Source organism: Papaver somniferum, unplaced genomic scaffold (genome assembly GCF_003573695.1).
Source record: "Papaver somniferum cultivar HN1 unplaced genomic scaffold, ASM357369v1 unplaced-scaffold_57, whole genome shotgun sequence".
NCBI lineage: Eukaryota > Viridiplantae > Streptophyta > Magnoliopsida > Ranunculales > Papaveraceae > Papaver > Papaver somniferum.
In genome coordinates this window covers 5,353,922-5,364,767 of record NW_020648415.1, presented here as the reverse complement: position 1 = coordinate 5,364,767, position 10,846 = coordinate 5,353,922, and positions in this window count along the sequence as shown.

The window sequence follows — 10,846 nt, the reverse complement described above, 5'->3', positions numbered from 1 at the left end:
GTCTGTAGTTTGTTCATACAGCTTGGTGTTAAAATCTGGACGAGAACCCTGGGTTTTTCTGCAACTGCGGTTTACTCATCAACAAAATTTCTGGTGACTTGTGTTTTTCCTTTTCATCATTATATTGTTTATCTTTAAAATTAGGATCTATACAAGTTGTACATATTCAATCTAAGTAGATACGTCCATCTAATTGTGATCGATTACGAGACTCGTTCTTGTAGAATTCGAGATAGATAACAAGTTTTATTACTTGACAGAATTCCGATTATAACTAGATTGATCTTGGGTATCGATTTTTGAGATCGTACATCCAAGTACTCTTCTTAATATTCAGGTTCACAGAATATTTGTTTTATACATACTGATTGAGAAGAGGTAGAGATATAAAGTCTATATACATATTTTCAAGGATTCGTTAATCTTGTCTACTTGATATTGTTTTAGGTTTTGTCCATACAAGTTGCCAAACGAAGATTTGGTGGTGTACTTGGTACCCCTTTGTTTTCAGTAAAAAACTAGTATATCATTCCTTGGTACTTTAATCATAGTTTAAAAACCAATTCACCAATACTAGAGACAAGTAAACAAACTTTACTTCGAATATTATGTTTTCAATATAGTAACTTGAAAGAACAAAGATAGAAATTTAACAAGTCAAGTCTGTTGTTACTAACCTCGAATTGAAGGATGGTGTGTTCGTTGATGCTGATACATCTCCATGTTATTCATCAGTAACAAGAACGAGCCACAACATTTCTATGTTCATAGTCTAAACTAACGAAGTTAACTTTAGTAATCAAATCAAGCAACTTTGAGTTGTCGAACTAAATTTGACAACCAAAACTAATACTGGGGGTGGGGTGGGGTGGTTCAAAAACTCTTTACATATGGAGAATACAAGAATTAAAAGTCAAATATATTGTATTAGTAACAATCTCTTAGCTCTATATTCAAATGCTTGATTTGAAGTTCCAATAACATAAAGCCCTGAATATTCACAAAATAAATCTCGTTGTTGAAACATTTGAATAACAACAAGATTACTCCCCGTAAAGGTGATCTAGGCATATATTCAATTCGAACGTAATTGTTATTTAACTTTATAGTATGCAATAATACATAACATGATCCCTGGATCAATGCTTTACTCTTCTATGTTTACATATATACTTTTCAACACATATATCCATTCTCAAGTGATTGTAAATCACCTGATACTCCATATATTTCTTCCCCTTTTTATCACAAGAATGCAAAAGGTACAAAAAATATAAATTTTTTTTTGAAAAGACTTCTAAAGTTCATAATAATTGGATACAACCTATAAAATCCTAAGTGAATTGGAGGTCTAATATACCACTTTCGCTAAGAATTAATAATTCTGAAACTACCATAGGTAATTAACTTAGTTCTTATCAGAAAATAATTTCTCGAAGTAATTTCCCTAATTTCAAAATAAGTATTAACTTAGTTACTTATATCCAATTATAATAAAATATTTCTACATATTTCCAAAAGCCAAACTAGAATGCAAACAACAGTCTAGTTATTATCATGAATTGATTAAAAGGAATAACCAAACAATTAATTTTGATAAGTCAAACTAAGATCATAATTGACTTAGGCACTTATCAGGAAAGCAATTAACCAGATTAATCCTTCTCTAAATTTGATAAGTCAAATTAGAATCGAAGTCTGTCTAGTTACTTATCAGGAAAGCAAATATCAGAAATAATTCTTTCATCAAGTTCCACAACAAAACTTCGCAAAACTATATACCATCAAGCGCAAGTTCAACGTAGAACTTCCCCCATGTATGTGTTATTATTTTCAAAACTAAGAACAACATAAAATAATTTTTACTAGAGAAAGTTCAAACATGACCTTATCCATCACCTGCCATATGAGAAAACAAAACTCCTTATATGTATACTGAATATTCAATTATAGAGCATAAGTAAACATTGGTACATGTGACTCACATGTGAGTTAAATCATCATCAACTTCTTATGATTTTTGATGTAACATCCCAAAAAAGTTAGATATGAAAGTCCGCTACAAATGAAAAGTCATAAATGTTAGAGCAATGCTCCATTGAACCCGCCAAGTGTTGGTATGTCAAGGTTGGTTGTCATATTTTGGTATCAAGACTCAAAAGTCGCTTGATTAGATAATTACCAGAGTCAAATTCGTTAAGTTAGACTAGAAAGTCTTGAAACATTGAGACATACAAGTATTACTTTGAAGACCTGAAGAATCTGAAGACTATCGACATCAACAAAGAAATCATCCTTTCACTTGAGGTTCTTAATACAATACTTTAATTATTTTCATTTCTATTGTGTTACCTTTCAAGTCGTTAATATTCAAAAACTAAAATGCGAATTATATATATGAAACTTTAGTATTAAAGACTTGATCATCTTATTATGATCAAAGTGTCAAAGAAGAATATAAAATTTGTTTTACAATCTTGGTATATTGAATTATGAAGTATAACACTTATCTTTTGAACTTCGTAATCACGACATTGATATAATCTTTGTAACTTGTGTTAGAGCATTGCTCGGTCGAACCCATAAGTATTGCTATATCAAGATTGTTGTCAAGTTTAGCTGTCAAAACTATATCTTGATTCTAGTCTACGTTTAGTCAGGGCTCGGATTAGGATAGAAGTATGTAGTTGAGAATCGGATATCACTGCGTTTTACCGTTTAAATGCGACGATCAACATGAGCTTTAGAGAACTTCCACATCAAAAGGTAAGTGAAAACTGAACCACCTATTTCTCAAAGATTTCACCTTTCTTTCTAGTAGATCTTGTCGCATGACTAAATTAGACAGTACATGCATATAGGAATTTCGAGTCAACTTTATATTATATATTATTCTCGAAATATGACTAATTATACTTAAGAATATTTGTTCATACTTAATGAGTTTGGTCAAGAACAATTTATTGTTCATGACTAAATTATGATTCAAGGTTTAACCATTTGAAAATATCCTGGAACAACGATATGTGTCATTGGTGTTATTCGGGAATATTTCGAATTGATTGTTGGAGAGATAAAGAAATACTGTTATGCATACCAGTTCACATACTGGGAGAACTGCTATAAGCCCGGAGTCGTAGTACATGTACCCAGTACACGTAAAGGCATAACTGTAATTCGGCAGCGAGTTTGTGGTACGCATACCCGGTATCCATGCCACAAAAAGTCTGTAAATCGTGAACAAAGAACGATACGCATATCCAGTATGTAAACCATAAAAGATATGTTGGTCTTGATACCGAAAATGACATGAATACCCGGTATGCAAACCATTAAAGATATGCGAGTTCCTGAACTATTTTTTAGTCTTAACAGTATCCATACCCGGCACACGTACCATGACAAAGACATTCACGAACAGGTATAAGACACGTACGTACACGTACTTACCCCGTCGAATATTTTCGGATGCATCAAAATTATTTCTGTGAGATAATTGGCATTTTCTCAACTCTCTACAAATACTATTTAGACATTTTTGATCATATGTGTGATTTATAAAAAGTGTTAAAGTGTTATATGAAAATGGTTAAGTATATATATAGTTCAATTGGATAGTTTCGGATAACTTACATGAACAAGTCATTATACATGGTTTGGTTACGGTCCATCCTAACCAGAGTACATATTCTGCTATGTTAAATCTCAAGTCAAGTTTTTCATCTAACAGTGAATATTGATTACTTGGGTCCAAAGCTATCTTAGTTTAAACCTAAACCAACCTTGATCTTGAAAGTCTATAAAAGGAGAACCTCTAACAACTGGGATCTTTGAATCCCTGACAATATTCTTGTGTGTCCTAGTTGTAAACTAGAGTCGTCCTCTCCTTCAATCCCTTCTAGGTTTTAGCGACTAAAAAGACTTCACTTGGGGATTCAGTCCAACTATCTTTATCATGATAGTTCAAGTATCCTGATCTTTTTTTGATCGTTAAGTTTCTCACTCAAACAAGATAAATAGAAATCACAAATTAGTATCATCGTCTCAGACTTTGTGATTCTATAAGTTTCGACTTGTGAGGTGAATAATAATCTAGGTTGCTCTTTGGAAGTCATAAGACCATATTTTGAGGTTTGATAGACTTTATCAATTGCAATCGATTTCCTACCTTACCTTGATCTTTGATCAGAACGGAAATCACAAATAGGCTTATCTGTGGGAGGCATATTGGTTTAAAGTCATCCCTCTTAGGCTATAAAGGACGTTAGCTATGAGAATCATTTGCTCGGAGTCCTGCTGGGATTCAAGAGGCATAAGGAGTGCGACTGTAACTGAAATACTGTGACGGTTTAATTCGGTCTCAACTACATTCCAGTCTGAAGTTCTGATAGTATAGGCCCGTGTTTGTAGAGATTTAATACAGTTTGGTGTTCAAGTTTGGACTAGGTCCCTGGGTTTTTTTACATTTGTCCTTTCCTCGTTAACAAAATTCTGGTGTCTGTGTTGTTATATTTTCCCCATTATATTGTTTATCTTTATAATTGAAATATCACAAGTTGTACGTTAATCAATCAAAGTAAATACATCCATCCTTGTTTGTTGGATATGCCTTGATTGGTTCTTGAATATTGATCTTTGGAATTGTCCAAGTACTCTCACACATAATCAGGTTCGCGGATATGGTTTTGTAAACTTTTTGATTGTCAGAGAAAGAGATATAATCTATTCGTATAGTTCCTTGATTGAGATTCTTTAAGTTGAAACCTCATAATCGTGTTTGAGTTTAGTCCATACAGGTTGCTTAAGAAAAAGTTGGTGGCGTGTTTTGGTACCCCCAACGTTTTCAATTGGTATCAGAGAAAACACACGTATGACCTAATAAGTATGTGTTTGAAGTAATCTGACTATATGGATAGGAGTGCAATCTCAACAAATGTACCGCCAGCCTTTGATGTCACAAATTACTTTTGGTGTAAAATTGCTATGTGTTCCTTTTTACAAGCCCGTGATTTTCAGATATGGAAAATTGTGGTAATGGCATACAATCCTTCGACAGTTGTTAGATACGGAAACACTATTGCGAAGGATTTAGTAGAATACAGTGAAACCGAGATAAGTGCTCCAAAACATGATTCTGACGGGTTAAATGCTATTATCCATGCCATAATCCAAGATCTTCAACACCATGTGACTTTGTGCACTAAGTATAAAGATGCTTGGGATATCTTAGAAACCGGTTCAAATAGACAAAGATTCTCCAGTCTGTTCCAAAATGTCTTGTCCATGGTCATCATAAGTTTTTGTGTCCCAACGAGGATTATTGTGAGAAAACTAAAGCTTGGATGACAACCTTAGACTATTGTTCCGAGGATGAATCAACCAATGCAGATTGTCTCACATGTGCTGATAATAAATAGGTTCATATTTCAAACAATTCCATACAAAAAAATATGCCTTTCTCAGAAGAAAGAATTCATCCCTTGAGTAAAGAAATTCTCTGAATGAAGGCTGAATTCCAATCAAAAAATGACATGTGGGATAAAAATATTGACAGTCTGGAGTATGAACTAGTTAAATTAAAGCAGGAACAAAAACAAAAATAGAAGTCATCTGGTTGATCCTACTACTCATAAAAGGAAGAAGCGATCTTTTCGAAAAAATTCCTATAAGAGTAGTCAGCGCAAGTCTCCATATTCTAAAGTCTTGAACAACTCTCCCCCAAAAAGAGGAATTTCTGACTGATAACAAGGAGATAGCATTTGTATCTCAATGTCTCTTGTGCAAAAATTAGGATCATCCAAAGGATAAAATTAGTTCAAAGTCTAACCCTTCTACAACTACATTGTTTCAGAAACAGAAGAAGTTATAAAAAAGAAGAGTCGGAGCTCTTAAAGGAGTTGAACAGAATGATTCACAAGTTGGGACGATCAATCAACAGTTTCAAGAAAAAAATTACGTAAAGCAAAGGTGATAAACTCACATATTTTCTCTCAACCTCTTGATTCTGTAGTTAGAAGACTTCGACTAAGAAAGTTTATTCCTAAAAACTTGTGCTTAATTGCTATATCTTTATGGGGAGAGTGGTTGTGGAATTTAAAAGGGATGCTTACATCTTAAATCTCCTAGATGATCGCTCTGTGATATCATCTAAATTAAAGTTGATATGAATCCTTTTAAGTCTTGAAATATCTTTTGATTGAATTCATTATGATCCCATAATTTTCGTACCTTTGCCGATTTCTATTAACAAAACTGGGGAGAATAAATTAGTAGTTTCACACTACATACATATGATTTACGAATCATTATGTAGGGGGGGAGTGAATCAATATCTATATGTTTCACCTATTATGCAAAAGATATAAGCATAGACTAGGGGGAGAAACATATCACCGTAGTATTACTTCAAATTTGTGATACAATTGAACTTTTGAGAAGATAATAATACTATGTTTATATATAACAACGATTGAGAATATTTGTTTTCAAAGTTGTTATCGCTGAGTTGAACACGTTTAGAATCATTGCAACTTGAAGTAACGAGAAATTCTAGGAGTTCAAGAACCAAGGAAATCAAGCATGATGGATTCTGGAGTTTTGAAGCTTTATTTTTTAATCCATATGTATTGATAGTTTTTTCACTAAAATTGACAAAGTGGGAGATTTTTAGAGCATTGCTCGATCGAACTCAGAAGTGTTTCTATCTCAAGCTTGTTATCAAATTTAGTTGTCAAAAATATATCTTGATTTTTAGTCTACATTTAATAAGGTCTCGGATTATAATAAAACTGTGTAGTTGAGAATCGGATATCACTCTGTTCTACCGTTTGAAGTGGAAGATCAACATGAGCTTTGGAGAACTTCAACATCAAAAGGTAAGTGAAGACTGAACCACGTATTTCTCAAAGTTTTCAATTTTTTACATATGAAACATTGTCGCATGACTAAATTCGACAGTACATGCATAACAAAAATTTCGAGTCAACTTTATCTTATATATTGTTCTCAAAATATGAAAAATTATACTTAAGAACATTTGTTCATACTTGATGAGTTTGGTTAAGAGCAATTTATCGTTCATGACTTAAGTTTATTGTCCAAGATTTAATCATTTGAAAATAGCATGGTGTTGGAGCACTGCTCGGTCGAACTCGCAAGCGTTGCTATCTCAAGCTTGTTTGTCAAGTTTAGTTGCCAAAACTATAAGTCTTGATTTCTAGTCTACTTATAGCTAAGTATCGGATTAGGATAGAAAGTGTAGTTGAGCTTTAGACTTCACGACTCTCATCGATTGAAAACGAAGAACTACTAAGGGGATCTTGTGGAACTTCATCAACAAAAGGTACGTGGAGACTTGAACTCATCTATTACTCAAAAGTCTATCTACTCTATCTCCTATTTGAGACAAAAGTCATATATCTATATAGACTTCAATTATACACATTTGGTATTTCGAGTTGAGTTTAACTCTCTTACATATTTCTCGAAATATTTGTTGGTAAGCTTTCGCTTTAACCAAGTTCATCTTATATTCTTGACGAAAATCAAAAGATAATCATGTGAAAATCACCTGGTAACATCTTACATGATTTGTGTGAGACAATCATTTGATGTCGACTCTTAATGTTTCGTATTGCTCTATTGATCACTTGAAAATTGCTTTGAAGTTAATAGTTTGTGTGAGACATCTATTGTCGTTTTCTAAGAATGTTTCAAAGATTGAACTGAGAGTTTTGAATAGTTAACCATGATTAGATATAACACAGTATGCGTACTTGTATGCTAACTGTTGCAAGTTATTCCAAGTCCGGGAACTATAGTATGCATACCCGTATGCGTACTGGTTGGTTTAATGAAAGTCCGAGAACTTAGTATGCATACCCGTATGCGTACCGTCGTAAGTTCAAAACCGAGAATTCAACTGAGTTTGGAGGTATGCGTACCCGTTCGCATACTGGAGAACCCAAACTAAGTCCGACCACTTAGGTATGCATACCCGTTTGCATACTTGAGTAGGTTATGTTCTAAAATCGGTTTGTTCATTAACTAATACATTTATAATAAGGAATGCAATCTTTTGCAAACCGTGGCTATAATGTTCATGAATTGATTCGAGTGAATCAAAATCGATTTTTCTTCAATTGTGTCTTGTATACTTCTATGAGAATATAAATAATTGAACAACTCTATAACTAGTTTCATTTGAGTCATTTGAACTAGTTGTGTTAAGATGAACAAAGTTGATATGAAAGTGTTCATATGGCTAACTTCAGTTAACTATTGTTGAGCCAACAAGGTGTACACGTTTAGGTACGGTACCCATATCTAAATGAAGTCAATTTTCATTTGTGTGTAACAAGCTAAGTTCGATCTAACGGTTGAAATATATTAACTTGAGTATAATCACGTTTTCATATAACAATGAATATTGAAGGCTTTGTTACCAAGGTAACATTGATTGCAAAACCTGATTTGAAGACTATATAAGGGAGAACTCTAGCAACTGGGAAACCTAATATCCACACCTCTTGTGTGATACTAGTTGCGACAAGAGTCGATTCTACTTTAACCTAGATTTTTCCTAAAACCATTATAGGTTAACAACTTAAAGACTTCAATGGGATTGTGAAGCCAGACCCAACTATTTTCTCTGCAGTTGCGTGTTCTGGTCTTTCTTTATTCTATCGTATTGAGTACTATCTTCTCTAAGATTTGCTCGAGATTTAATCTCCGATAGGCAAGATAAAAAGTAGTCACAAACATCTTCGTCTCCTCGTTTGTGATTCCACAATATCTTGTTTCACTACCATACGATTAATATTATTGTGAGGTGATTGATATTACTAGGTTATTCTTCGGTTATATAAGTCCGGTGTATCAATTGGTTCCTGTTCACTTTGATTTATCAAAAAACGGAACAAAACTCATAGGTATTTCTTTGAGAGACAGATTTATCTATTCAATAGACTATTATGTGTGAGACAGATTGGTTTATCAAGTCTTCGACTTTGGGTCGTAACAACTCTTAGTTGTGGGTGAGATTTGCCAAGTGAATCAAGTGCGTAGAATCCTGATGGGATTCAGAGGCGCGTAAGGAACGAGACTGTACCTTGATCAGTGTGAGATTGGTTAGGGCTCAACTACATTCCAGTCCGAAGTTAACTTATAGTAGGCTAGAATCTGTAGTTGCTTAAAACAGTGTGGTGTCCAAATATGGACTAGGTCCCAGGGATTTTATGCATTTGCGGTTTCCTAGTTAACAAAATTTCTGGTGTCTGTGTTATTTCTTTTCCGCATTATGTTTTCTATATAATTGAAATATCACAGGTTATGCGTAGTTCAATCAATTAGATAATCCAACCTTTGCTTGTTGATATAAATTGATTGACACTTGAACATTGGTGTTTGGTACCGTTCAAGTTGTTTCACATAATAATCAGGATCGCGGATTTCTATCTGTTTGATTTACTGATCACATTGTGAAACAGAGTTACAACTCTTGGATATATTTCCATTTATTGAGTCTGACTGTGTAGTTGATTCTTTTGGAATTATATTGGAGTTTGTCCATACAGATTGCCTAAACGAAATATTGGTATGGTTCTTAGACCCCCGTTTTTTTACAGATGGAACAGTTATATGTGTCATTGATGTTATTTGGGAATGTCTCGAATTTATTATTAGAGATATATAGAACTATTGTTAATTTGGATACAAGAAAGTACGCATACCAGTTCACATACTAGGAGAGTTATTATAATTCCGGAGCCGCACTAAATGTACCCAGTTGATGGTATTTTAGATAGTGGTAAATAGAGTTGTCGTTCACTCCGATTTTGTTGGAATTTATTCTAGGCTTAAATATAAAAAAAAATACAAAAATAATAAAATATATACAAAATATGTCACAGGATGAAGAATTTACTGGGACTCGGGATTCACTGTTTTTCATGTTCAAGTGGTTCAGAAATTAATCCTAGGCAATTATAGCTCAAAACAAAAGAAATATTAACTCTATTCTTTGCAAAAATAGATTTCATAAAACATCAATTGTAAATTACAAGCATAGTATATCTAAAGCACCCAAGACTAAGCATACACTATCTAACAAGATAACAATTGATTAGAGAAATCATAATTCATTAACAATCAGTGCAAATAGTAATTAAGGAATTAATTAAATTTACCACATAATGAAATTCAGCTTCGTCCGTCGTCCCAGAGATTGGTTCTAGCTCCTCATGGTGGAAACACGCTCAAAGGAATTTTTCATTGCTCAAAAAGGTGTTTGTAAGGAGTACAAAGCAGTGTGTTTGTAACGGTTTTAATAGTTACAGAATCCACTGTTACAGAGAAACACTTAACAGACTGTTGCGAATTCGAAATAGTTGTTACAAAAACTGTTACAAAGATATTGAATTTGAAACTATAGGTAACGGTGTCTGCGACTGCTTTTAACTGCTGTTCTGTTTTCTTCTTCTTCGATGGCAGCAGTAGAGACAAGCTCTGGAACTCCCGATTCTCTGCTGTATTCTAACCCCTAACACTCCATCCCCTCTCATAACCCTTAGCACCCTTTATATACTCTCCAGAATCAAAAATACTCGCCAATAACTCAGAATAATCTTCATTACTCGATAATATTCTTCACTGCCAGTCACGGGATTTCGTCCATTTTTAAAACTTTTCACGCGTTTGTATCCATCCAACATACTCTTAACAGACTCATACACGTCCTAGAATAGGATATACATTCTCTGACCTCGTGCAATCTTTCCAAGAATAAAGAAAATCCTGAGAATAACTCATGGGGATATATGATGCTCTGTTTTCTTCCAATCGGTGA